The sequence below is a fragment of the Acinonyx jubatus genome, chromosome A1 (genome assembly GCF_027475565.1).
Source record: "Acinonyx jubatus isolate Ajub_Pintada_27869175 chromosome A1, VMU_Ajub_asm_v1.0, whole genome shotgun sequence".
Lineage (NCBI taxonomy): Eukaryota > Metazoa > Chordata > Mammalia > Carnivora > Felidae > Acinonyx > Acinonyx jubatus.
The window spans coordinates 167814312-167837197 of NC_069380.1; the positions used below are offsets into that span (position 1 = coordinate 167814312).

The following is a 22886-nucleotide window of genomic DNA, read 5'->3' on the forward strand; positions in this document are numbered from 1 at the left end:
ACAGATGTGTTGTATTAGACCATGTAGAGCTAGCTACCATGACAAAAACACCAAAGCAGTGTAAGGGCTGTTCATAAAACAGTACTTGGAAGGCCAAGAGGATGGAGGAAGGCTCTCCTTCATGCCGTTACCTGGGACTCAGGCTGACTGAGGTTCTGTCATCTTCAACAGATGGTTTCCAAAGTTGCTTGGAGAATTAAATTCATTGCACCCAGACAGAAGAGGAAGAAGTGTGGAGAAGCACTGCTGGAGGGTTTTGAAAGCCTGGGGTTGTATATAGTGTACATCACTTTTGCTTTTATTCCAATGGACAGAAATAGACACGGTGCCCCCGTAACTGCTGGTAGCAGGAGATATAAGAAGTGAAGTCTGTGCCTGGAAAGCCAGTTTGTAGAAATTCTGCATTCCTCAACTGGAGACATGCAATTCTACTGGAGAGCTACCTGTCTCTGCCAAAGTCTATCTCACCGGTCTCCAACTACACCTTCATACTCTTATTCCCACATAGAGACCGCTTTCCTCCTCAGAAGGGTTACCCCATCTGGCTCAAAGTTCAGAATCTCTGGATAGTGCACTGACACTCTGTAAGGTTTTCTTTCATAGCTTTAAGGGTCCAGCAACCCAGGATCTAAAGACAGTTCTTCTCCTCAGGTAAGATTGTGGGGGGAGGGATTCTAGGATCCATTTGGACCTCCATTCCAGATTATAGAACTTATTACCCCTAATTCTGGGAGTGCTGATGGCCGACAGCCCTCTGCTGCTTTGCCCAAAGTCACAGTACCTTTCCAGATCTATTGACCATCCAACTTGAGAGTAAAAGACCAGTTCTCTCAGCCCATCTCAGAACAGTGCTAAAGGGACAACCCACCTGTAGGAACCCCCATGGGGTGGCTGAAGCTTCCAGTGAGACTGTAGAATGGAGATCTACCTCTTTTCTCAATTCTCCTTGGCTTCTCTCCTCAGGTGTTGTTCCCAAGAATGTTTTCTAGTAACCTCCTGGTGCTAATGTCTGTCAGGGTCTGCTTCCTGTAGAAGTCAACCTGTGACATTTCCAAAAAGCAGACTTAGGCTCTAATTAAAGAATTTGTTCGCCTGCCAGGGTGGGGGGACCTCAGAAGTTTCACCCTATAGAGCTACCCCATTGTTATGGATTAATGTCTGTGGTGTTTTTTTATTCTTCCCTGTTCTGAATGGAACCTGTGCGTGGCTATTATCCTTTTCCTGCTGCACCACTGTATAATGTATTGCCTCTGATAGGGGTGGTAGAGTATGGGATAATAAAAGGGTGGCATGTGGAAATTTTGGGAAACAGTCTTGCATCCTGATTATGACTGTAGTTGCATGAATTGATACATTTGATGGTATTTGACTAGCTCTAATATAAAAATAAATAAGGAATATGTAAAAAAAACTTGTGAAATCTGAATAAAGTATCTAGTGAATAGAATTATGTCAGAAACAACTTTATAATTTTGATCATTTTACTATAGCTATGTAAGATGTCTATTATTTGAGGAAGCTGGGTGAAGGGTAGACATGAACTCTTTGTACTATTTTCCCAACTTCTATGTAAGTCCAAAGGATTTCAGAATCAAAAGTATTTTTATTTATTTATTTTTTATTTATTTAAAAAAATTTTTTTCAATGTTTATTTATTTTTGAGACAGAGACAGAGCATGAACAGGGGAGGGTCAGAGACAGAGGGAGACACAGAATCTGAAACGGGCTCCAGGCTCTGAGCTGTCAGCACAGAGCCCGACGCGGGGCTCAAACTCACAGACTGCGAGATCATGACCTGAGCCAAAGTTGGACGCTTAACTGACTGAGCCACCCAGGCGCCTCTCAAAAGTATTTTTAAAGAAGTTTCTTACCCATTGCTTTTAAACTCTGGCTCATGGTGAATATTGATTTAAAATTATATAAAGCTTTTTTTTTTTTTTAATTACATACATACACCTTTTAAGGAGGGTGAGAGAACTGTCTGTTTCCACACTCACAGTTGCTCTAAAAGGAGCTTTAAACTTACGGGTGAGAGGGTGCCATTAATTGTCTCTGTGTCAGTTACTGACCATGATAGAACATTGGGTATGTCGAACATTACACTTGGCCTCCAGTTCTCAGCCACTAGGACTCTACCATGTTTGATCCGCATGCTTCCTGTAGGCTAGTTTTCCTGCATCTGTGAGCTTTCCAGAGGCCACAGACTTGGGGACACTGGAAGATAGCATATAGTTATGGAAGAGAATCCAATCCTGTTCCGAAAGAGCTTATAATTTTATTTGGGAAGTAGATGGATCACATGAAATAGCTAAATGAATATATAAGTAAATGTGGAAAAAGCAAAATTGTTGAGGAGGAAATATGAGGAAAGGGCATAATTTTAAATGAACTGGCTTTAACACAAAACAAGTCTAGTTTGGTTTTGTGGTGGGCTTAAGGTGGCTGAAAATTCTTTGGCATCCCTCCCATCAAGAGTTGGGTCTCTTTTTTGTCCCTTCACTGAGGTAGCTTTAACCGGTGAAATGCGGTAGAAGTAACATGCTAGCTTCCGGTTAGCCCGTATGAGGTCTCGCAACTTCCTACTCCCTCGGAGCCCTGAGTCTTCTTGTAATAAGTTCAGATATCCTGTGGAAGAGACTACATGGAGATATAGAGGGGGTGAGTATAGTTCAGCTTTCCAGATGCCCCTACCAAAGTGTCATTCCTATGGCTAAAACTGTTTTAGAGCCTCAAGTCTAGTCCAGCTACTAGCTGAATACCATCTGGTGACCCAGTCAACACTTGTGGACAGAAGAATCACCCACTTGAGCTCTGCCCTAGTTCTTGACTCACAAAATTATGAGATGGGTTTGGTTAGGGAATGAAAGACCTGAAATAAGGGATTTATTACAGAGATTAGGCATTATAACACTGTGAGAGAAGCCAAAAAATAAGGCTAGAAGAGATGGTTGGAGAATCAGAGAAGTCACTAACTAGGGAATATGAAGGGAGAAAAGTCTAAGTGTCTTAGTCTGTTTGGACTTCTATAATGAAATACCACAGACTGGGTAGCTTACAAAAACATAAATTTATTTCTCATACTTCTGGAGGCTGGGAAGTCCAAGATCAAGGCCACTACATGGTTGTGTTCTGGTGAGGGCCTTCTTGGTTCATAGATGTTGCCTTCTCTGTGCCTTTCATGGTGAGGAGTCTCTGTGGACCTCTTCTATAATGGCACTAAATGACCTGATGAGAGCTCTTGTGACCTAATCACCTTCCAAAGACCTCACCTCCTCATTACATCAACTTTGTCGATTAGGATTTCTTTTTTTTTTTTTTTTTTTAATTTTTATTTATTTATTTTGAGGCAGAGAGAGAGAGAGAGAGAGAGAAAGAGAGAGAGAGAGAGAGAGAGAGAGAATCCCAAGCAGACTCCATCCTCAGCAGCGAGCCTGATGCATGGCTATATCTCACGACTGTGAGACCATGACCTGAGCAGAAAACAATAGTCGGACACTTAACTGACTAAGCCACCCCAGTGCCCTGAGGATTAGGATTTCAACATGTGAATTTAGTAGGAGGCACAAATATTTAGACCAGAGCACTAAGTCAAGCTCTTGCTTCTGCAACAGGCATAGGCTGTAATCACTGTAGGTTTCCAGGACAGGCAGTGGGAAAGAACAAGCTGGATATAAATAAGGAACATAGTGGAATCAGCTGGGACAAATGGAATTGACAAGGACAAGCTGGAACTTACATCAGTCTCTCCCTACATCTAATCTTGATGATGGAGGAGATCTGCAGAAGGGTCTGGGGCCCTTTGGTGCAGAGCTGCACATGTGCCTAGAGACAACAAGAAATTTGGTGGGAGGCTACAGATCCAAGTTGCTGCTGCCTAATGCAACAAGGGGGCCATCAAATCATCAGCAGAGTGCATGAGTTTTAGAGGCTTCTTCTGAGCTTAATGCCCACTACTACACCCCACCTCCAAATCTCATGCAAATTCCCCTGTGGTAACAGAACCATACAAGGCAGAGAGACCTATGAAATATAGTTCTTGCTTAGCTAAAACACCAGTCTTATATTTGGGTTTGCTACATACTGTGTAGAGGCTTGTGACGGTCAGAATAGAGCTCCACAGGCCTGTTGGAAGGACTGAGCGAGTTAGGAACCACCACCACATCATGCATTTTAGAATTTAATAAATGTACAACCAAGACAAGCACAATGAGTTGGTTGCTTTTGGATATTTTATGAGCCAGAAACATAAATGCGAATGAAAACTAGGATCCTTGGCTCTGAGTCCACCTGCCTCCTCTATACTAAGTTAAGGAAATAGTGAATTCATTCATGTTACTCTGTGCCTTATTTCATAAATCCTTTGGAAGCTTGGAATTACTTAAATGTCTTCTTTTTTCTCCATAGAGGAAGGTTTGTTACATTAGCTCTTTCTTTCCTGGTAAGATCGAAAGTCACATCATTAGCAGATATCACCATTTTCATTGCTCCTCAGGGGACCTGATAGGTTGGAACTTAAGCACAGGTGTTCAGTGAAGACCATACCCTGTGATTCGGGTTAAATGTGACATAATTTTATAAGTACTCAGACTTTTCACAGCAAAGCAGCATTATCAAATATAGAAGCTCTTTAGCGGCTTTTTAGGATTTAGTGCGACCTCAGAATCTTGACGCTCTGCGTTTCTTTCGAGGGCAAACTTGAGCTTTCCTCTCTTGCTGTTTTCATGCCTAATGAATGTGTTTTTCTTGAGAGGCTTTCATGTCACGTTATTTCTCACCCAGAGCTACGCTTTAATGTGTTATCTGGGAGTGCGACTACTAGAACTTTACAGTGTCATTCACTTAGGTAGGCGTGGGGGTTGCTGCAGCAAAAGAAGTCCAAAATCTTTGCATTTACCATGGAAGAGTCCCCATTGAAAAGGGAAAGGGGTTGTTTTTAATTTGTATTTGGGCTATAGTCTTATGAAGAAAAGAAAGAAGGTTTTCCATTTCCATTATGCCATTTTGGGATTTCAAATAATATACTGTACAAAGGTGATTACAGTTCATTTTAGACTTTGTGAGAACTCAGCCAAGAAGTCTCGGTCTCTCTTGAGAGCTTGGGTTGCACAGAGAACAAAAGGAATTACTGGTTTCAGAATGGCGAGAAAATAACAATATCAAGAAAGACACTCCCTCTTTTTTTCTTAGTGCTTTGGGAGAGAACTCCAACAATGTTCTTAAGTTATTCCCAGTGCCAGTGGGATGGCTACAACAGACTTTCGGTTCTAGGGATTTGGGGGCTCCTACTGGGTAATGAGCACCTAGACCAATAGCCCTATTGGGGATTCAATTTAGAGTTTTATGTAAGGTAATATCCACTCCCATGGGAATAAATATTTTTTATCTGCACATAGGGTTTGGCTCTTAGGATTAAAACAAAGTCATCTATTGGGTAATTTTTTCTGAAATTTCTTACCCAAGCTAAAACAGCAGCAAAGTCAAACCCAGCTTTTTATGATGATGTTGATCATCATCATCATCATTAACACCTTCATTTTCTTTTAGTTCAGAATAGCTTATTCTTTAGAGCAAACATAAACTGATTTGACTCTATGCACAAGAGCACAATAAATGCTAAGAGAAATGCTACTCTGCATTAACAAATGCATTGCATTAGAGTCGACTAGTAGTCTCTTGGCGATAGAGATGTTACTGGATGTCATTATATTTGGATTTAGCTATTGTGACCTTTGGAGGCTAGCTAACACAGAGGAAGAAAGGATAACATATCTTATTGTGCAGACAATGCACACTGTAAGACAGGTTGCAAAAAGCTATTGGTTTCGTCACATAAATCTCTTTGCCTCAGAGAGGTTGGAAAGATCTTAGTAATTCATGGGCACAAACTTTAATTTACTGTTTTTCTTGGGTGCCGCTGAGGGATGGTAGGAGGGAAAAAACCTTTCTATAAGGTGCACTGTTCTATTAGGAAAGACAAAATATGAAGAGAGGAGTCAGGGGTTTCTGATCACTATCCATTTGCTTATTATCACGCAGATCAAATAAAATTTCTTTGTGCATAATTGTTTGAAAAGTCTTGCAGCATCATTAATTTTCTTTTGAACTACACACATATACTGAGGCACTAGATCAGTACTTTGAATGGTTACATTTTCTGTTGTGTCAGGATAAATTGAAGAAAATCGTTTTCATGTATATCTCTTTATGGGAACCCATTTTTTTTGGAGTATCTCTTGAGGTAACGTATGTGATAGATGAAATGGGTTCAAGGATCTAGTGATTGAGAAAATGGGCAGAGATGGATCATGTTTCTTCTTTTTTTCTTACTGGGATTACTTGTGATTTCAAAATATGAAATATTTTCAAAATAGGAAAACCAGGTAGAAAGAACAACCTCTTTGAATTATGATCTTGACCTTGTTTGCAATGTACTTAAAGAGGCCTGAAGCATTTGGACTGTGGTTTTGCTTCTGATAATGCTATATGGTTCCATTTCCCAGAACTGCGGTGAAGCAGCATTATTATTATTATTATCATTATCATTATCATCATTATTCCCAGGTATCCTTGGAGTGCAACAGCATATCGTCTCTAGTAGAGACTAAACCCAAAGCATGAACACTTCATCATCTCATTTAACACTTGAGATGGCTATGTCAGAGATGCAAAGCCATGGGGAGCTCCTTGGAAAGAGATTTCTCAGTATTCAGGGCACCACTAGAAGTCCTCACACCTGCTATTCATAGGTGTTTCTGGCACTGTTTTGCAGACATAAGCCTCCTTTCCCAAGACACTTCCTAAAGAGAGGCTCTCAAGGCAATACTCTAACACCAGCACAAACTCTAGAATGTTCCCAGGATCTCAAGAGCACAAATCATGCTGGCAAATAACATTTACTATATAAATCAAATAGCACATTCATTATCTCCAAGGACCTTGAAACTAGCCCCGGAAATTAAGTTGAGTTTCAGGCTGCTTCTGTACTGCTTTGCGAAAAACGGCAGGGAATCAGAAATATTGTCATGGGCACCTGTAATACTGTGGTATGAGAATGTAGCCCCCAGTGAAACTAGTGATTTATACATCCTTGAAAATAGTAATGATGATTAAAACCAAAGAGAAGAGTTTCTCCCTTCTCAGTAATATTCCCAAGTAAGTAGGAAAATCACATCAAAGAGCTAAGACCATGAAGGAAGTTTCTCATAGGCCCTTTTTTCATGGCACAGCAGGAGGAATATTCCAGATTCAGGGCCTATGCCTCAGGAGCTGATATATAAAGGACAGCTCACAATAGGTACAAAGTGGGACATGCTACAAAACAGGCACACTTGCCATTTCCCACTTCTCTGTTTTTGGATAGTAGTCAATTGTTCTGAAACCTTAGGCATTGTATTTGTGTGATGGGAGTGTGTTAAAATATTAATTTTTATTTGCTTTTCCTAAGTTTTTTCCAAGCAAGTAGACAGCCCCTTAGTATTTTCATTCTTCAAAGAGTTTTCGTAGAGCTAAAAAGCAGAAGCTGCCTAAAGCCTGTGGTGGTTTCTTCTGTAATGGCCTAAGTTTTTTGAAGGAATGATGCCCCTGTCTCAGAGGGAGGAGGGGGAAACCCAGCCTCTCAGGAGAAACCAGTGCAAATGTCCTGGATGCTGCAGCACAGCAAATGATGTTTGCAAAACCCTAGGGAAAGGAGGAGCCGCCGTAATGACTGTGGTGGTACTCAGGATTGGATTTAAATATATTTAAGAAGACTATATATGATATTTCCTATGTACTAGAGTTTATGGGATGCGTTTCATACCTTCTCAATTTTTGTAGGTCTTGGCAGTTACAATGTGCTATCTTGTATATCGTTTGCATAAGTCATTCTACAAGATTGTAAGCTGCAAGGGTATACTAATTAGTAAGCCACTGTCCCTCAGCTTCAAATGCACCCTTTTACACCCTAGTTTGTGATTCTGGCCCTGAGACTCTACAGTCACATGAGGTCTACCACCTCTCTGTTAGGCTTTGCCAGTAGGGTAACTGGCAGGAGGTGGAAGGCTCGAAAGGGAAGAGGAACACGTCCCTTCCTGTTTGCCCTCTGTTCTTGTCAGGGCCCCCTGGAAAACTCCTGCATCTCAGCTGTGGCAGATCATTCTCTAGGAGCACTTGATTTAAATTTGCAGTTTGCCACGTCACAAAACCAATGACATTGTGTCCTCTCACAGAGCCTTATTGTCATGGGCACCCGTAGACTTCCCTCCTCAGAGATCTGGTCACCAGTACCACACAGACTTTCTGTGAGCTGAGTCACTAGCATCTGCTGGCTGATCTCTCCTCAGAGGTCTGAGTGACAAATCTGTGGGTCTCCAAAGTTCTAAGTGTTAAGAATTCTAAACTTTTCCATCTGACTCTTCATTCTGAGGGGTGAATCCTTAACCTACTCCATTTAATACTTGACCGTATCTCTTGTTATGTCTTTTCAGTTCTTCAGTAGCTGGTTAACTATGCATACATTCTGTATATGCTCTTCTCCCTATTAAAGTAACTAGTATGGTTTCTGTCTCCTGACAGGGCCCTGGCAGACACAACAGGAATTTCTCCTGTGTGCAGCACTTTTGTCTCTGATGATTAGGATTGCATCTTACACTCAATACATGCTCAGTAAATGTACTTTGGTTTGATTTAATTTGTTGCCATAATAATGCAAGAGGATTGTCTTTAAAGCCTAGTGGTAAAAACCAAGAGCTTTGGAATTTGACAGAGATGGGTTCAAATACCAGTTCTGCGACTGTTTTATTTTAAGCAAATTATTTAATCCTTCTAGGCCTTCATTTCTTCATCTATAAAATAGACATAAATAAAGTGTCTACCTCATAGTGTTGTGAACATCAGTAGGTCATTGTAAGCAAAACTGAGCACCTAATAAGTGTTCAATAAATAGTAGCTATTATTATTTGTACAAAAGAGAGGAAATTCAGAAGGAGAAGCGAAGTGAGTTTGCAAAGCAACTTAGCCTTGAAGGAAGGTTGAAAGAGGGAGGAAAGGAAAAAGATTAGGAAAACAAAAGAAAGCAGAGTGTGTGATGAAGTCATAGGGAAGAATGGATGGTAATATAGGGAGTACATGGGTGAAGGTGACTGAACTGATTTTAGGTGAAACATGCAACCTTAAAATGAAGGCTCCATCGTGTATTTCATTTTGTCCTTTGTCCTCTTAAAAAATCATGACAAGTCACAAAGATGTTTAATTTATGCAGTTTAAGGCAACTAAATTACTGAAAATCAAAAATTTCTTCATATTTAACTGCTTATGTTAGAAACCTACCTAAGGGAAGATTACATATTTCATTGCCTTCTTTTATTCTTCCTACTGACTTATACTTTAGTAGAGAAATGTGACTTCCTACCTTGATAACATGTCAAATGTTTCCTCTTATCTCTTCCTGAAACTTCTCTCTTCTTTTTCTGTTGAACTTAAGAGTCTATGCCATTAAGCATGTGTCTTATAACAATTCTGTCACATCCTTAAATTGTACTGTAAAAGCATAAAGTTCTCATTTGCTCAAGCTGAGATTTCCGTCTCAAATGCGTGGAATGACAGGCTGCAATTTGTGTACAGGTTCACAAACCAATAATTGAGCTGAGCTCATGGCATGTGCTCTTACTCCTGGTCCATTTTCTAGTATTTGTACGTTATGCTGGATGCCAGCTATAAATTAGTCAATGCCCACGCAAAGCATGGTGGTGACTTTCAAAATAGTATTTCATGTCTTCAGAGGAGGTCTCATGGACCAAACTACTCAATGCATGTTGTCTTTGACAAATAAGTCAGTAAGGAAGACAATAAGTTGAGCTGATCTGTAACAATTGCTCTGGTTTAAAAAAGAAAAAAGAAAAAAGCCGCCATGCTTGCCACAGCACATATATGCACACCACTAATGCTGCTCACCATGAATGTTGTTCAGATTTGTTTTTCCCGATAACTGAGTCATTCTGGGTGACTGTGATTAATGAAGACAAGGTCAATGGTAAGAGAAGACATCAAAAAACCTATAGAATAAAACCCAATTCCTATTTATTATTGTAGCATATATACATCTATGTGTACAGGTAAACATATATATGGTAAGTACACAAATATGTGTGTGTGTGAATCATACATTTCTCTCTGTTATAATCTGTCATCCCCTCCTGGAAATGGAAGGAAAAAATATTGTGACTGCTGTAGGTCCTGTGAAAGTAACAACATCAGAGATGGGCTTCCTCTTATCTGTAGTCCTGCTGTCTGTGTTGGTGTGTATATGTGCGTACACATACGTATGCACACATGTGCACATGAGTATATGCATGTGTGTGAGAGATATAGGAAAGGAGAGAGGGAAAGAGAAAGATTTAATGGTTAAGCTAGAAGACAGTTAGAAGCACCAGGGCAAATAGACATGGTTATCAGGATGCAGAGCTGGTAAGATGCCAAAGCAGATTCTGCTGTTCATTTAGTCACTTGTCTTGTTTTTTAGGTTCCACATATGAGTGAAACCATATGGTGTTTGTCTTTCTCAGTCTGACTTATTTCACTTAGCACTGTACCCCCTTGTTCCATCCATGTTGTTGCAAATGGCAAGATCTCATCCTTTTTAATGGCAGAGTGATTGCATGGTATGGTAAGAGACAATAGGTAGTCTCGTGGTGAGCACAGCAGAAGATGCTAAATCGCTATGCTGTACACCTTAAACTCACCTAACAGTGTGTGTCAGCTATACTCAAACAAAAAAAAAGATACAAAGCCAGTAGATTAGAAATGGTGAACAGAAGGTAGTGTCCTTCAATATAAGTGACTCTCAATGACTGGTCATTTATGTACAAAGGATAAGTTTTCATGGTCAGGAACAATTTAAAGGATATAGGACAAACCACAGTGCAATTGCCAGTCTGCCTTTTTCTGAAAGACCCTCAATTTATCTTTTCTTATAGTTTTCTGCTTATAGTCTGCCAGGGATTAAAGATTCAGATAACAAAATTGTTAGACTGTTGTTCACATTAAAGATAAAGCAATTTTGAATGAAATCGTATGTGTAGAATGTTCATGGGATTCAACCCACAGGTGGTTTGATATGGGCAATGGGTTCTCAGAGGTCTTTGTTTTATGTTTTTGAAGGAGAGTTAGGATTTTAAGGAATGCAATTACCATGTATGGAATGAATTAATTATTATATTTTATTATTAAACATGTTTGTTGAACAAGCCTGAATTAAGACTATGGAGAACTATACATCTTTTCCAATACAAGTATAATTTCACAATTACCTGGAAATTTTAAATTCAAGAGGCTGTAAACTAATAATAATTAGGCATTTTATTAGGAAGAATATTTATAACCACATGAAGAAAAAAGTATATTTAGAATAGTAGCCTTCCTTAAAGAATTTTTTAAATAAATTATGGCAAAAAAGTAGCTAAATATTTAATTAGAATGAAATAAAAATACTATGAATGTACTGTAAGAGCTCTGCACTGAGCAAGAGGTTAAAATTCAGTGTCATCTTAAAAAGTCAAAGGGTAAAAACTGCACTTATATGAAAATTATTAGGAATGCATTTCCAATTAAGGAACCTTTGAGTCCTTGCTCTGAATATCACCTTCTCATTCCCTCTGGTCCTACCCAAATCCACATTTAATAAATTTCATTTTATTGATTCTTTTATTAATTTATTCAAAACACATTACTGAGGCGTCCACCATATGCCCAAACTATTCTAACCATAGGTAATAGAGCAGTGAACAGGACAGATACAGCCTCTGTCCTCCTGGAGCTTCTGTTTTAGTGGAGGAGACAGAAAATAGCCTAGTAATCTGAGGTATATATTGAATGTTTTCAAAAGAAGATCTCAAGAAAAATAAAGTAGAAAAAGCAAATAGGAAAGGAAAATATGGGGGCCCATATGTTACATATTAGATGTGGTAGTAAGTAAAGTATCCTTGAGGGGTGGCATTTGATTAGTCTTGAATGCAGTGAGGATGTGAACCACAAAAGGACCTGAGCTTACAGGTAGAAGTGACACCCAGTTCCAGGACCTGAGGCAACAATAAGCCTGTCATGTTCAAGGAAGAGCAAGACCTTAGGCAAAGGTGGAGTGAGGGAAGTTAAAATGGTAGGAGATGAGGTTGGAAGGATATATCAGTTACATATTATTATCTATTACACACACTCAGAATCCCAAAGCATTAACCGTTTGCTGGGTCACAATTCTGCTATTTGAGCTGGGCTTCACTGAGTGGCTCTCCTGCTAACCATGTCTAGGCTACAGTCATCTGCTGATTCGCCTGCAGCCGATGGTCTGAGATGGTCTCATTCACATGTCTGGTGGTTGGTGTTGACCCTTGGCTGAGCTATATGTCCCCACCACATGGTAGTGGCAGTATTCCAAGAATGTAAGCCTTAATTCCCAAGCACTTAACAAGTGTCTCCATATATCACATTTACTGATTTCTCAAAGACCAAAGCAAACCACGTGTTCAAGCACAGGGTCAAGGTGGAAGGATAATTCACTGGGGCTCTGAGTGTGAAAATATACCACAGAAGGCATGAAGGGGCCAGGAAATTTTATTCCTTCTTATCTTCAGACTGTTTTCTTCCTTTTCTCTTCCCTTAATGCTCTAGACTGCTTTATGGCTTTCACAAGAGTTTAGATGAAGGCCCTGCCATCCTTGAGAAATTAAAAATGTTCCTCAGCCTGTTCACATAATGCTACACACACACACACACACACACACACACACACACTCTAATATTTTAATGGACTAATTAGATCGAACACTTGCTGCTGGAAGTAACCAGCCCCAGTTTCTGGGGCAGCAGTGACAGCCTATGGGCTCTGAATGGCACACTAATTTACTCTAGTAGGCTATTTGAGAAGTTCTGACTTAAAGGATTTAACTCCCAGATTCTTCCTCTAATACTTTGCTTGAGTCCCACCACTTTCAGATAGTAAGAACAGTTAACATTCATTTGAAAGTCACTTCATTCCGACCCAATATTCATTATCCTCTTCTCTTCTGCTTAGTAGAACACAGATTTTGTTTGAGGCAGGAATGTGCCGTTACCAAGCAATGAATCCTGATAGATCTAAGTCAGTCTTAGGGAATGTTTCTTTCCCTTTCTCAGGGTTTGTTTGAATTAGGAGTATCTCATGCTATCAATCTAGCTAAGGAAGAAATAAGGGAATACTGCTAGAGGGGGTCATTCAGTGGAAATCTTCAACTTTCCTAATTCAAGGTACAAATAGTGTTTGTGACATCCTTTCTCTATCATTTTTTTCTTGGATATGGACATGATGCCTGGAGATGTGACAGCCATCTTGATAGAAAGAGAGAAAGACTGAGAGATTGCCAGAGACACTGGCCTTCAAATCTCTATTAGTCTCTTAGGGCTGCTGCAACAAATTACCACAGTTGGGGTGGCATGCACCATCAGGAAGTGTCTCAAGGTTCTGAAAGGTGTGAGTCTGAAACTAGTGTGTCAGCAAGCCATGTTCCTGCTGATGGCTTTAAGGAGTATCCTTCCTTGCCTCTTCCAGCTTCTGGTGGCTCTAAACAATCTTTGGCATTCCTTGGTTTATAGATACTTCCCTCCAATCTCTGCCTCCATTTTCACATCTCCACTCAGGCTTGACTCTGTAGCCTTCTGTTCTGCTACATATTGCAGAAGCACGTATTGACCTCAAGGTGCCATAAAATCAAAGGAACTGAAATGCTGAGCTAACATCTGAGGGACAGCTCCTCAGAAACTTACCTACAGAGACCTTGTCTGCCGAGAACTTAGTGCGGTGGGATTGTGTGAAAGTTGGAGGTGGTTTGCTATCATAGAAAACCTACCCCATCCTGACTTATGCATTATTTTTGCTAGATAAAGAAGAAGGAGAGGCTCCAAATATTTATATGTTAATATTCTTCACACATGCACCTTCTCATTTAATCATCCAAACAAACCCCATAGGTAAGCATTACTATTATGTCTGTCTTATAGGCAAGGATATGATGGCTCACTTCTCTGAGCCAACAAGAGCCCACAGCTACTAAGGTGGGAGAGTTAGGGCTTAAACTCAGTCAGAGGCCATGCTCTTAGGGTTCCCATCTACATTGCTCCGCCAGTACTCATTTGCCCACCAGATGAGCCACTGAACTCTTTATGCTCATCATAATGCTCCCATATCTGGTTAGTACCATTTGCTTTCATGGCCTCATTCCAGATGGTTGTCTATCAAATTTAACCTTAAATCATTACTGCACTATATGCTAACTAACTTTGACATAAATTAGAAACTAACTAAATAAATATATTTTAAAAAGTTAACCACAAAAGAGTTGTTTTTCTTGATTTTATGAAACTGTTATTTTCTGCTGGTTATAATGATGTGAGAAAACTGATTAAAAGAGCAATTGGCCTGTAGTTAACAATACTATATTGTACGTTTAAAAATCGGTAAAATAGTAGATTCCATGTTAAATGTTCTTACTACAATAACAATGAAAAATGAGAAATTGGCTCTCTCACAAAATATGCACAGATATGCAAATGCACACATGCATGTTATTATGGTAAAAAGGCTGTGCAGTTACTGAATCCACACAGTGTTTATTATACTTATTTATAATGTATAGTATTTTTATTTCTAAACTAGACATTGAGTGGTCACACATTCATGGATTAAATATGTCCCAGTGATGTACACAGAACTAATCTATTGAAGGCATAGGTAAGCCAATCCATGTAAAATGAGATTAGTTCATGTGGGATGAGATACATTCAAATGACCCGTTTCATTTCAGTCCCCCTTTCTCAGTTGATTGGTTCAGCAGAAATTTTCATTTGTCCAAACTACTCCAGTGATCCATTCTGCTGATCTCTCTCTCAGTTGCCTTTAGAAGTTGTAAGTTTCCCTTCAGACTACTCCAACTCTTATAATAACCACACTTCACAAAGCTTTATGAAGCATCAAGTTTTTGTCCCTGAAATAAAAGTCTAGTTACTTTCATTGTGAATGCTTTCCTTCAGCTGGGTGGAATGGAAACTTTTACGTTTCTGTCTCTTTAAATAACTATCAGGTCACATAGAGGCCTCAAAGAAATCAACAGAAAACCTTGCTGCTCGACACATCAGTGGTTCTAGCCATTGTAAGAAAGTGAATAGGGTGCATTTTCCTGACATAAGCTACCTTCTTTTTGGTTTTGCCTATGCCTTCAAATTCAAGAAGCTGTGAATCAAAAAATAAATGCAATTTGCATATTTATGTTAAAAGTTGACTCCAAATATTGTCATTTAATGTGCATGAGTTCCAGAGATAGATAAGTAGGACTGTAGTCTATGACCTCTGGCCTCGAGACTTGCTATTGCATTTGATAAAAATTAGAGAGCCAGATGGTTAGCAGTTGGATTTGATTGTAGTTCCTGATAAAGTAAACCTTTTTAAGTTTGAATCCTGCTTTAAAGGACATCAGGACAACCAGCTAGAATTTATAAAAAGTATTAATGTTCTGAGCATTCTTACAAAGCAAGAAGAAATACTTCCCAAATTTCTTTTTGTTTTCACTCTAGCATAGGCTCCTTAAGTTGTACTTCAAATATAAGGCATTAGCTTATATTTGAAGACATGTAATTACATGCTTACTGCTTAGGGCTGGTCAGCATGAAATGAAAATTCAGCAGTAAGTTGCAATAGTGACTCCTTTCTACAAAGAGAAATTCAACTAGTTTCATATGACAGCCCCATACCAAATTTTTCCTAATTGTGCCTTTCCACAGGATATGGATTCAGTTTCATTCTTTTGTTGGGAGGAGTGAGTCAGGCTGATGGTAGCAATGGCCTCTAAAAAGGTAAAGAATTCCAAATTTACATAGTGCCATGTTCTTGGTTTGCCTATGCTACCATAGAGACAACCCAAAGCTGAGTGTGGAACATTTTGGTCCTAGAATCCTGGTAAAAACTACATGTACTTTACAGCAAAAGCCATGTATTTATTACAGATTATGAGATTGGTATTGTTTATATATTTGGCCATTTCAAAGCTCCCAAAGAGTCTATTTTATAAGGAAGATAATGAATCATAGGACATTTGTTATTCATAGAAATAAAATGATTCTTTATACGATATTAACAAGAATAAGAATCTTTTTTTAAATTGAGACTTTGATGTATGCTTTGGTGCTCAACTATTGCATAAAACTTACTCCAAAATTTAGTAATTTAAAATGAAACCAAATGTAATATGAAAAAATATTTGTAAACCGTGTATCTGATAAGGGGTTAATATCCAAAATGTATAAGGAACTCAAATAACTCAGCAAGAAAGCAATAACCTGATTTTAAAATGGGCAAAGAACCTGAATAGACATTTCTCAAAATATACACAGAACTAAATGTACACATGGCCAACATTATGAGAGGTGTATGAAAAGGTGCCCAACATTAATAATCACAAGGGAAATGCAAACAAAACCATAGTTAGATGTCACTTAACACCTGTTAAAGTGGCTGTTACAAAAAAGAAAAAAGATAGCAACAAATGTTGCTAAGAATGTGGAGGAAAGAGGACCCTTGTACACTATGGGTGGGAATATTACCGAAAACTATAAAGGTCCCTCAAAAATTTAAAAATAGAACTACCATATGACCCAGCAGTCCCACTTCTGGGAATTTATGCAAAGGAAATGAAATCAGTATCTGGAAATGATACGTTTACCCCCATGTTTATTGCTGCATTATTCACAGTAGCCACAATATGGAAGCAACTTAAGTGTCCACTGATAAATTAATGGATAAGAAAATGTAATTTATATATACATTATGTTAAGCGAAATAAGCCAGACATACAAAATAACATACTGTATTAGCTCACTTACATATGGAATCTAAAAAAAGTTGAATTCGTAGGAACAGAGATTAGAATAGTGGTTACCAAGGGGTTGGGAGTTGAGGGAAGTGGGGAAATGTTGGTCAAAGGTACAAAATTTTCGATATGCAGGATGAATAAGTTGTGGAGATCTAATGTACAGTATGGTGCCTGTAGTTAAGAATACTGTATTACATAATTAAAATTTTCTAGGAAAGTGGATCTTAATTATTTCACAAAAAGGAAACAAAAAACCAGATAACTATGTGAGGTGATGGGTATGTTAATTATCTTGATTGTGGTAATCATTTCAAAATGGGTACATATATTAAATGGTCACATTGTACACCTTAACTGTATGCAATTTTGTCAATTATACCACAGTAGAGCTGGAAAAAATTAAAAACAAAACAATTACTTTCTCATAAATCGTAATTGGGCAGGATTTGGTGTGGTCAGTTTACCTCTATTCTGAGTGTGGCTGATAGATCCACTTGTAAGCTGGCTCACTCACATGCTGAACAAATTGTTGATGGCTATAGGCTGGAAGCTCCCCTGGGCTGTTCGCAAGAAGTCTTGATTCTTCTTCACATAGACCCGGCTATGCAACTGCTTGGGCTTCCTCATAGCACAGAAGCTGAGTTCCAAGAGGGAGAAAGCAGAAACCATTAGTCCTCTTAAAGGCTAGGCCCTAACTTGACAGAGCATCAGTCAAAGCAGTCCCAGGCCAGCCTAGATTCAAGAGGGTTAAGGAATCCATTCACTTGATAGAAGAGTGACATGCATAATACAGGAAAGGAATGAATGGATAGTGACCATCTTTGCATACCAGCCCCCACACTGTAATTAATAGCATTGGGTTTGAAAGTGGAAATGAACAACCTTAGACATTTGATCTTGGGTCAATATGATCCCCTATAGTCGTCACAGGAGGTTTTAGTAACTCCTTTTCAGTTGTTGAATAATTAATTTTCCCTTGGTAAATGTCCATTACCAGTGTTTATTTAAAAGGTAAGGAAGACTGGTGTCCAGCCCAAAAGTCTTTTGACACAGAGAACAAAACCAGTTTGGAGATGGGACACTTGAAACCACAGTCTGGCTCTCCTTCAATAACCTTCTGATTTGATAGTGTTCAGAACAACCTGGAAATCTGACTAGTTTTCTGGATTGTCATATTTCTCAGTATGATCATAACTAATATTAGGTACTTTCTGGGCTAGAGATGAAAAAAGAATATTTAAAGATCAAGATAAGAAATAGCAATATATGAAACACAAAATAGCTGAATTTGCTGGATTTTTGACTCAGAATAGAGGAATAAATGCCTGCATCCACAAAAGTAATGTTTTTACCTAACTCCTTTATAGAGAATTTCATCTGAAAGATGGTTTCTCTCCAGGAAAAACTAAAATAAACATTTTTGGGTGAGGTCACCGGTTTTAATATCAACTTGGGCATTTTAAGCCTAATGTAATATGGTCAGTAGAATTGAGAAGGTTAAATCAGGGTTTATCAATCTTGGCACTATTGACATTTTAGACTGGATAATTCTGTGTTAAAGGGGTCTGTTTTGTGCATTGTAGGATGATTAGTAGCATCCTTGGCCTCTAGCCACTAGATGCCAATAGTCCCGACCAGTTGTGACAATCAAAAGTATCTCCAGATGTTGCCAAACATTCTCTGAGGTAAAATTTTCCCATTTGAAAACCACTGGGTTTTAATAAATTTATTAGTAAAGAAAACACTTTTTTTCCGCTGAGGTGACTTTGTCTCAGTAACATTCCTCTGTTTCATAGCCAGTGGTATCTTGATGAGCTAGTGTTATCTTCCATTTAAATAATAAAAAAATGCTCCTTCAACTTAAAACTTGAATTGATATTTCAAGAAATATAATGAGTGTGTTTGCTCATTCTTAATGCATTTTACCCTGGTGCTATTTGTGGATACCCCCAATAAGTGACTTTTTAATTTAAGAATGTTAACAAAGATGATGGGCATTGAGGAGGGCATTTGTTGGGATGAGCACTGGGTGTAAGCGATGAACCATGGGAATCTACCCCAAAAGCCAAGAGCACGCTTTACACACTGTACGTTACCCGTTTGACAATAAATTATATTTAAAAAATGAATAGAATGTATTAAAAAATAATGTTAAAGAAATTTATAAAATAGAAACTATAAGCAAGACTTATGGATCATAGTGCTTGAAAGAGCCTCCGCAATCACCTAATACAGATTCACATGACAGTAGAGCTAGAAGGGCTTTAGACACATTTTACCAAACTGCTTATTTACAAATGAAGAAATTGAGGCTTAGAAAGATCATTTGACTTAGTCACATCTTCAGACTTAATTATAGGCAAAATCTAAAGTAGAAACCCAAATCTCCCCATTTTCAGCTCAGCTCTCTTTACTGTCCCTTGGTGCTTTTCAAGGGAGCCTTCCCATATTATTTTCATGGTGCAGTATTTTTATATAAACATATGCTACAGTATTTTTAGACAGAACCCAATAGCACCGTGGGTGTAAGATTGAAAAGCTACAGGAATGGAGGGGGTATTAAGGAATGCTTATTTCAAGGAAATTTTATGTGTGTGGAGTCTATTATGATGAGATTTTTAACTGTATCAGTAAGCACTTTTATATGTATTTTCTGTTTCCAGTGTTTGGCTATGACTAGATCTACTTCTGAAACTATTTCTTCTGCTCTCCCACTCCCAGTAGCTTGGAGAGATTATTTGGCATTGACACCATGCCCTTGGGTGATTTGCCTTCCTATTTAAAAACAGGTGAATCTAGTTCCAAAGTCATTCCCTAGGGTGACATTCACATTGTAGCTCGAATCTATTTTGACTGTTTTCCCAGAGAAACTAGGCCAAGGAGCAAGATAAAAGGGGGTGCTAGCAGCAGCCCACCTTGCAGTGGTATGGAAGAAGCATCTGGAGAAAAGGCTGCCTCAGAGAAGTCTCAGGGCCAGTACTTTGTTCAATAAGGTTCTATTGTCTCTACTTTCTAGGCTCCTCCCAAACTTGTCTGTGCCTGTGCTGCCCTGACAATATCCCTGATCCCTGATTCTTTTAATTCAGCCAATCCATTTTACATTTTACATTTAACCTTTAAAATTTAGGATGACGTTTTTAAACATCCATTTGTTGTGAGACAATTTACTGACCCTAGCAAGTGACCCTAGCAAGGATGGGCATGTGCTAAAGGAAGGTAAGGCATATTCATCTTATTCTGCAGATTGGGAAATGCAGCCACAAGAAATCAGGGATGTGTCTGAAGACACACCATTTAAGTAGTGACACTAATGACTCAGTGTTTTCCCCTAGACCCTACCCTTCCAAGACTAATTGATGTACCATCTTTAAGACAAACTAAAAAGGAGTAAAGTATTCATTATTTTTTTCTACTGAAAAAGAGAAAATCTGAGATGTGGAGTCAAAAGTAAATGTTAATAGTGTGGGAGGAAGGAGTAAGTATTCTCCATTATTTTTCATCTTCCTCTCTCCTGATAGTATTTGAAAAAATAATTTACTAAAAAAAATAGAAGGATTAAATGAAACTATCATTGTTATTCTAGAACTTGATTAAAAAGTGTTGGTCAGGGTCAGTATTCTAGTAGAGCAATGGTTGTGAATTCTCAACAAGGCAGTTTCTGAAACATCTGGCAAGTGAACAACTTCAACTTCTCTTGGAGGTAGGCTGGTAATATATGCATGGATGAGTAGATGGTTGGGTAGATAGGTGAGCCACAGACAGAAAACTTAGGCTTCTTACTATATTATTAAGTTTAGAAGTCAACTTTCAGTTGGCTGGATTGAAGTCATATGATCAGTTTTTCAATTCTGTCTCGTCATTGGTACATACGCTCCCTCCCCCGACAAATGCATTCAGCACCTATTACCCTCTGGAAACGGATAGACAGTTTCTGAACCCTTTCCAGCTCATACCCAAAGAATCATGCTGTCTTCTGAAAAAGGAGCAAAGAAAGATTATAAAAAAGGGGGAATGTACAGCCTTTTCTATTTCAACCATTGGTAATCTTTAGGGAGTTAAAGCAACTAGGTACTTAAAATTTCTTAATGATTACCAAAAGTTTGTATAATAAAGTCTGTATTACTGCGGTGCAACTGTCTTGATCTTATTCTCTCTTTGTATCCATAATTTATGTTCAATTTAACTGATAATCAATTTACTGACTGAATATATATGTGTAAACCCAGAGCATAGAAACTTCTTTTTCTAGCAGTTTTAAAAAATCAATATTTAACATCCTCTCTGTAAAGGCTTATATATAATTGGTTCCAATAAGTTTCCAAAAGTTAGTTCTCTATGTGTTGAGACCAGAGTAATTCTGTTTAGATCATTTAGAACAATATGCTCTATTTTTAACAGTTTACATAAGAAAATTTTGTTAGTTGTCAGAATGCAACAAACTTGTTAATCTTTTTGAAATGATGGGAAAACATTTTTAAAGACTAATGTACATGAACATTTTAATAGCCTTATATATAAAGGGAAAAATGAGAACAATTAGTACTCCAGAACAGTAGGTTAAATTAAGGTACATTCAAACAGTGCGGCTATGAAAAAACAAGCCAGCCTTCAAAGATTTCATTAATTGAGAAAATGCTCATTAAAAGTGACATGTATTGATCTCTGGGTTTGTGTGTGTGTACAAAGATTTTTCTCTGGACTTGCAGAAAGTAGCTTTTATATAGGACAAGCACACTACTAGGCTACTGGCCATTCTGATAGAGGATAGAGTTTAGAGTGTGACCCCAAACAACAAACAAACAACTCCAGTAATTCTGGCATTTACATAGAACCCTTCCTTGAATTTTCTCACTCAGATCTCAGAACTCTTGTCTTTCTAGATTCTCTCTCTTAAAAGGCCATGGAAAGTGTAGGGGTCTTGGAGAAAGGGAAAAACAAGGCCTGTTAGTCTAATCCCAAACCAGAGGAACTGACATAGTCCTTTATCAGATATGGTCATATTCCCTGGGAATGGGTTTCCACAAAGAGGTTTAAAACTAAAGCCTATTAGTAATACTAAGAGTAGCTGCTCTGAGGTTTTGGAAGTTTATGGTCCTTGCTCTCTCTCAATCTCACGCATGATATATTTTTACATAGAAGAATTCAGTCTACCAAACAGTATACATGATACATATGAAATATATCGAAGATGTGACAGATATAATTCAAAACATCTATAGTGACGGTTTCCAAACAGAGAAACCATCGGTAGCTTCTATTATTTTTCTTGAAGTTTTTCTGTTTTCTATAAGTTTTTTTTTATCAGAACTATTACATGTATGCAGACTTTTATGCACAAACATACATGCCTTTAGGAGTAAAAAAGAAGTGAGGGTGGAATTTATTTCAAATTCTGGGGGCAGGTCAAAAAGCATAGACCATATATGCCAACGGCTTCTCCAAGAAAATAACGCTGTGATTCTGCTTGAATATTAGTTTAGATCAGTGTTCATCTGGTCATAATTTTATGCAGGGTCCGTAGCACTACAATTCTGTACAAAGCAAAGCACATTGTTTAGGGTCTGCCCAATAGCATACCCTTATTTAAAAAGGTTGGTTGGTTTCTGCTTAAGGATGAAAAGAGCAGTTCACTGAGCAAAGATAAAGATCTATTTGCTTGGCTCGGTTTTCTCAGGGCCAATGATACAGGAACTGGAAGCCAAAATGTCAGGAGAGCCAGCATTTCTCCCAGTTTCTCACCTTGGTGAAGCCAAATGAGTTCTTTTCAGTCCGATTTGGAGGGGCACAGTCACAGGAGGTTGTAGCCACACACAATGAAAGCAGATTAGGCTGGCCCATTGTGGGTGACAGATAATTGTCCCTGCAACACCTCCTTCCGGGCCTGGAGGCATTTGTAGCCAGATTCTTAGCATGGATGGCTTTCTATCTCCAAACTCCTGCCTGGTAATTTTGTCCTTCCTCTCTTCATAGGGGTCTCAGTTGAGTTACTGATACAATTCTGTATAAAATCCTACCCCT

The 22886-nt window shown here is 38.5% G+C and overlaps 1 long non-coding RNA gene across 2 annotated transcripts in view; it reads left to right on the forward strand.

Moving 5' to 3' along the window:
• The window catches only part of LOC128316324 (uncharacterized), a 156751-nt gene that overhangs the window by 60723 nt on the left and 73142 nt on the right, over window positions 1–22886 (forward strand). For both annotated transcript variants that reach the window (XR_008300021.1, XR_008300022.1), the window contains exon 2: window positions 15781–15852. This is a non-coding gene — a long non-coding RNA (uncharacterized LOC128316324). The remainder of the gene's footprint in view (window positions 1–15780; window positions 15853–22886) is intronic.